The 5,624-nt window shown below is 41.7% G+C and overlaps 1 long non-coding RNA gene across 1 annotated transcript; it reads left to right on the forward strand.

The window, feature by feature from the left end:
- The first annotated feature begins 3,113 nt into the window (after positions 1-3,113).
- LOC119508037 lies at positions 3,114-5,071 on the forward strand. Its single transcript, XR_005211384.1, has 3 exons — positions 3,114-3,840; positions 4,114-4,306; positions 4,578-5,071. It is a non-coding gene; the product is annotated as an uncharacterized LOC119508037 (long non-coding RNA).
- The last annotated feature ends 553 nt before the right edge of the window (positions 5,072-5,624 follow it).

Below are 5,624 nucleotides of genomic sequence, written 5' to 3' on the forward strand. Positions count from 1 at the left end.
TTATTTTTATTTTTTTGAATTTACACACGTGGATTCACATTTCCATTGGGGGAAAAATTAAATAATATAATAAAAAGCTAAAGGCTCTCGGGCAAGATGGTGGCATAGAGAAGACTAGAAGCTAAGTAGTCCCCCTGGAACAACTACAAAAAACCAGAAACAACTAGTAAATAATCCAGAATAACTGCGGGGGGACAAATGAGACCTTCCATTCATCATACACCAACCTGAATTGGGAGGAATGCCCGAGAACACAGCATAAAATCTGTAAGTAAAACCTGTGGAACCAGGTCGGGAGACCCCCTCCCCCATAGCCCCAGCTGCGGAGCCCCGTGGTGTCAGAGAGAAGCTCTCTCCCAGCAAGCAAATACAGCTCAGCTGAGCTCCAACTGGGGTTTTAAGTAGCGAGTGTGAACTGCTCACTACAGGTACGCAGCCCCAAAAAACAGACAGAGGCTTTCGGTGATGACTGACCTGGGAGAGCCAGAGGGTTGCCTTGGACTGGGTCTGAAGGGGACTATCTGTTTCTTTTTTGGCTCAGTGGAGAAAGCCCCAGCCATTTTCAGTTTCCAGTGCTGTGACTCAGGGAAGGGCGGAGACAGCACATGCAGAGAGGGAGACCATTGAAATGCTAATGACCTCCACCTGAGGGGTCTGTCTTCTCTAGGAGGAAAGGGGTGGGGCCCTTTCCATTCAGAACCAGACCCCAGAGCCTGGGGGAACACGGCAGTACCTCCTCACACCAGTCAAGAATTATAGGCTAACAGGTGCCACCTGCTGGGCAGAAAAGCACAGTGACCTGAGGCATCAAAGGGTGGAGCAATTTTCTAAGACACACCCGCAGGGAAACCAGATACTGAATATTTCTTCCCTCTGGGACCTGAGCCTGTTCTGGTCTGGGAAAACCTGATTTGGATAACCAAGGAAACCATGCCTAGACAACAGAAAATTATAACCTACACTAAGAAAAACAAAGTTATGGCCCAGTCAAAGGAACAAACGTACACTTCAACTGAGATACAGGAATTTAAACAACTAATGCTAAATCAATTCAAAAAGTTTAGAGAAGATATTGCAAAAGAGATAGAGGCTGTAAAGGAAGCACTGGACATGTATACGGCAGAAATCAAAAGTTCAAAAAACCTACTAGTAGAATCTGTGGAAATGAAAGGCACAACACAAGAGATGAAAGACACAATGGAAACATACAACAGCAGATCTCAAGAGGCAGAAGAAAACACTCAGGAACTGGAGAACAAAACACCTGAAAGCCTACATGCAAAGGAGCAGATGGAGAAAAGAATGAAAAAATATGAGCAACGTCTCCGGGAACTCAAGGATGAAACAAAATACAATAATGTACGTATCATTGGTGTCCCAGAAGGAGAAGAGAAGGGAAAGGGGGCAGAAGCAATAATAGAGGAAATAATTAATGAAAATTTCCCATCTCTTATGAAAGACATAAAATTACAGATCCAAGAAGCGCAGCGTACTCCAAACACAAGAGATATGAAGAGGCCTACGCCAAGACACTTAATAATCAGATTATCAAATGTCAAAGACAAAGAGAGAATCCTGAAAGCAGCAAGAGAAAAGCAATCCATCACATACAAAGGAAGCTTAATAAGACTATGTGCGGATCTCTCAGCAGAAACCATGGAGGCAAGAAGGAAGTGGTGTGATATATTTAAGATACTGAAAGAGAAAAACCACCAACCAAGAATCCTGTATCCAGCAAAGCTGTCCTTCAAGTATGAGGGAGAGCTCAGAATATTTTCTGACAAACAGACAATGAGAAACTTTGTGAACAAGACACCTGCCCTACAGGAAATACTAAAGGGAGCACTACAGGGTGATAGAAGACAGGAGTGTGTGGTTTGGAACACAATTTTGGGTGATGGTAGCACAACAATGTAAGTACACTGAAGAAAGGTAACTATGAATACGGTTGAGAGAGAAAGATGGGGAGCATGTGAGACACCACAAGAAAGGAGGAAAGATAATGACTGGGACTGTGTAACTTGGTGAAATCTAGAGTATTCAACAATTGTGATAAAATGTACAAATACGTTCTTTTACGAGGGAGAGCAAGCAAATGTCAACCTTGCAAGGTGTTAAAAATTGGGAGGCATTGGGGGAGGGATGCAATCAGCATAAACTAGAGACTGTAACTAATAGAATCACTGTATTATGCTTCCTTTAATGTAACAAAGGTGATATACCAAGGTGAATGCAGATAAGAGGGGGGGATAGGGGAGGCATGTTAGACACTTGACATTGGTGGTATTGTCTGATTCTTTATTCTACTTTGATTTAAGGTTATTTTTCCTTTTGCTGCTTCCTAGCTGTCATTTTTTTTGTTTCCTCTTTCTTTTGCCTCTCTACCTTCTTTGACTCTCCCTCCTGCCTTGTGGAAGAAATGTAGATGCTCTTGCTTAGTATCAGCAGAATGTTCAATTAGGATGAACTTAAATGTTTGGAAATGAACAGGGGTGTTGGTAGCAAGATGTGAGAATAACTAACAGTGCCGAATGATGTGTGAATGAGGTGGAAAGGGGAAGCTCAGAGTCATATATGTCACCAGAAGGAAAGTTGGAGGTCAAAAGATGGAAATGTATAAAACTGAATCCTATGGTGGGCAATGTCCATGATCAACTGTACAAATACTAGAAATCACTTCATGAACCAGAACAAATGTATGACAATACAATTAGAAGTTAATAATAGAGGGGCATATAGGGAAGAACTATATACCTATTGCAAAATATATACTACAGTTAGTAGTATTTCAACATTTTTTCATAAACAGTAACAAACGTACTATATCAATACTAGGAGTCAGCAATTGAGGGGGGTTGGTTAGGGATAGGGGAGGTTTAGAGTTTCCTTTTCTGTTTTTCTTTTTTCATCTTTCACTTTATTTCTTGTCTGGAGTAATGAAAAGTTTCTAAAAATTGAACAAAAATTAAGTGTGATGGATGCACAGCTGTATGAGGGTACCCAGGGGCAAGTGATTGTACACTTTGGATCTTTGGATAATTGTATGGTATCTGAACAATCTCAATAAAAATGAAAAAAAAAAAAAAAAAAAAGCTAAAGCTCCCCAACTTTGCCACATTCACCTCTCCCCCATCCCAAGTAATTTTACTTTATAAGTAAATAACAAGTATTGTTACTTTAACATGTGTCCTCCTGACCTCATTCGATGCATTTAGATATGAGTCTCTACATATGAAAATATATGATCTCATGTACTTAACCTCTCTGCTCAGTTTCCTCATCTGAAAAATGGACATGAGGATAATAGTAGTTAAGTCATGGAGTTACTGAGCAGGTAACCTGAGATCATTCATACGGAGTGTTTCACACAGCATCTGGCACACAGTGTCTGCTATTATTGTTGTCATTGTTGCCATCTTTTTGTCATCATCATTGGGCCCCAGACTCAATTCTGGGTGGAGGTCTAGTAGAGGCCCCCTCCTCCCCCCACAGCCTCTCCCCCTTCTCCCTCCTGACAAAGTGACTGTGATAAAAATCTGTGTTCCCTAATGCCTGTGTTTTTTTAAAAGCTAGAGCGAGCCCCTGGTGTTTTCTGCATGTCATCCTCTCCCTTCAGCTCCCCCCCCTCCCTTCCGCCCTCCCTACCCCTACTCTGCCCTTCCCTCCCACATTTGACCCAGGTGCGACCACTCATCCCACTGCTGAGACAACACTGCCAGTCCATGCTGGAGGAAGAGCCTTCCACAGCCCGGGTGAGATGACCCACCCTAGCTCTACACAAAGCATGTCCCCCAGGGCTGAAGTGGGGGAGACTCTGTGGGAGGCCACTTAACAGAGCAAGTAAGTGCCGGGTCTGTTGTCGGAACACCCCAGGGTGCAGCCAAGGGCTAGTCACTTCACCTCTTTGCCTCCTCACCTGTACAATGGAGCTAACAATAGCTCCTGCATTCAAGCGCTCTGAGGGTGACACTGTAAACCCCTTTGCAGAGGACTGGCACTGAGAAAAACCCTGATAAATAGTAGTTATTATGATGTTGTAAAACAAAGTGTTATGTTTATTCGGCGTTTTAAGTTTGCAAAGGAAATCACCTTTTTTTTTTTTTTTTTTTAAAGGAGCTAGCCTTTGCAGCATGGACGAGGAAGTTTGGTTTTGATTTACAAGCCTCAGCAGAAGGGTAAATGATTTTTTTGAAGCTGTTGCAGGTCCCTAAGGTCATCCATAGAGCTCACTCCACCTGGAAAGGATGTAGGACGTGGAGGGGCCTCACTGATCCAGAGGATGCATCAGGAAGTAGTCAAACCCCAGGTGAGTGAGACCAGGCCCAAACACCTGCCCAACAGATACCTACTGAGCCTGCACCACCCACACAGCCAGGGGTTCCCTGGAATACAGGAGTTTCATGTGGGAACAGCTTACTAAGAATACTAGCTGATATTTATTCAGTGCTTATTAGATGCCACGTGTGCTATAAGCATGGTGAACAAGACTGATTGCCCTCATGGTTTTTGTTTGTTTGTTTAGTGGCTCCTCTGTGAGTGGTACTTTCCTCTGCTTTTTTCTTTCTTTTTTTGTTTAGGTAAAATTTTTTTCAGGACCAGATCAAGTTCGTGCAGAGCACTGGCTGTTGCGGCTGTGAGACCAAAAAACATGCCAGGCACAGAAGCTGACATAGATTAATTGGGACTTATGAACAGGAGAAGTTCTCCAGTGGTGGCTGTCAGGGCGTTTAGTGCTCTACATGGGACAGGGGGAGTACAAGGAGCAATATATAGTTTCAGAACAAAGACATTCCATATAGTATGAGGACATCGGGTCTCTAGAATAATCATTAAAGGGGCCTAAAACCTGATGTTACTGAGATTAGTATTTAAGATACAATCAATGCCATTTTTTACATCCGTGGTTACAGTCTTCTCCCTCCGGGGAAATTGTTAACTTTCTTGAACTTTGTCCTTGGCTAAGGTAAGTTTGTTATGGGCCATTTAGGAGGGGTCCTGGGCCCTGGGCCGCCACAACTTTACACACGTTAAAATTCACCTTTTTTGGTGTACATATGTTGTGTAACTACCATCACAATCAAAATATAGAACATTTGTATCACCCCCAAAATTTAGTAATCAACTCCTTCACCCTATCCCCAGCCACTGGCAACATCTGATTTTTTTTTTTTTTACAATCTTTATAGCTTTGCCTTTTTCTGAATGTCATATAATTGGAATCCTACAGTATGTAGTCATTCATCTTTCTGTACATATGAGCAATGCATTCTTTTTATTTTCCCTTTCAACTTTTTATCATGAAAAAATTTCAAACATACAGAAAGTTAAAAGAATAATACAATAAATACCTACAAACCTACCATCTAGATTTAATCATTGTTTACATTTTTTCATATTTCTAAATGATATCTATTCATAGGCATATATTTGCTGAACCATTTGAAAGTAATTTGTAGACACTGACACATCACCTCTAAAATCTCAGCATACAAGCTAAAAACGACATATAACCATCCCATTATCAAGTGATAATGGAAATTGACAGTGATTCCCAAATATCATCTAAAACCCCATCCATTTGTAAATTTCCCCAGTTTTCCTAAGAAGTCTTTATAGCTTTTCAC

Source organism: Choloepus didactylus, chromosome 13 (genome assembly GCF_015220235.1).
Source record: "Choloepus didactylus isolate mChoDid1 chromosome 13, mChoDid1.pri, whole genome shotgun sequence".
Classification (NCBI taxonomy): Eukaryota; Metazoa; Chordata; class Mammalia; order Pilosa; family Megalonychidae; genus Choloepus; species Choloepus didactylus.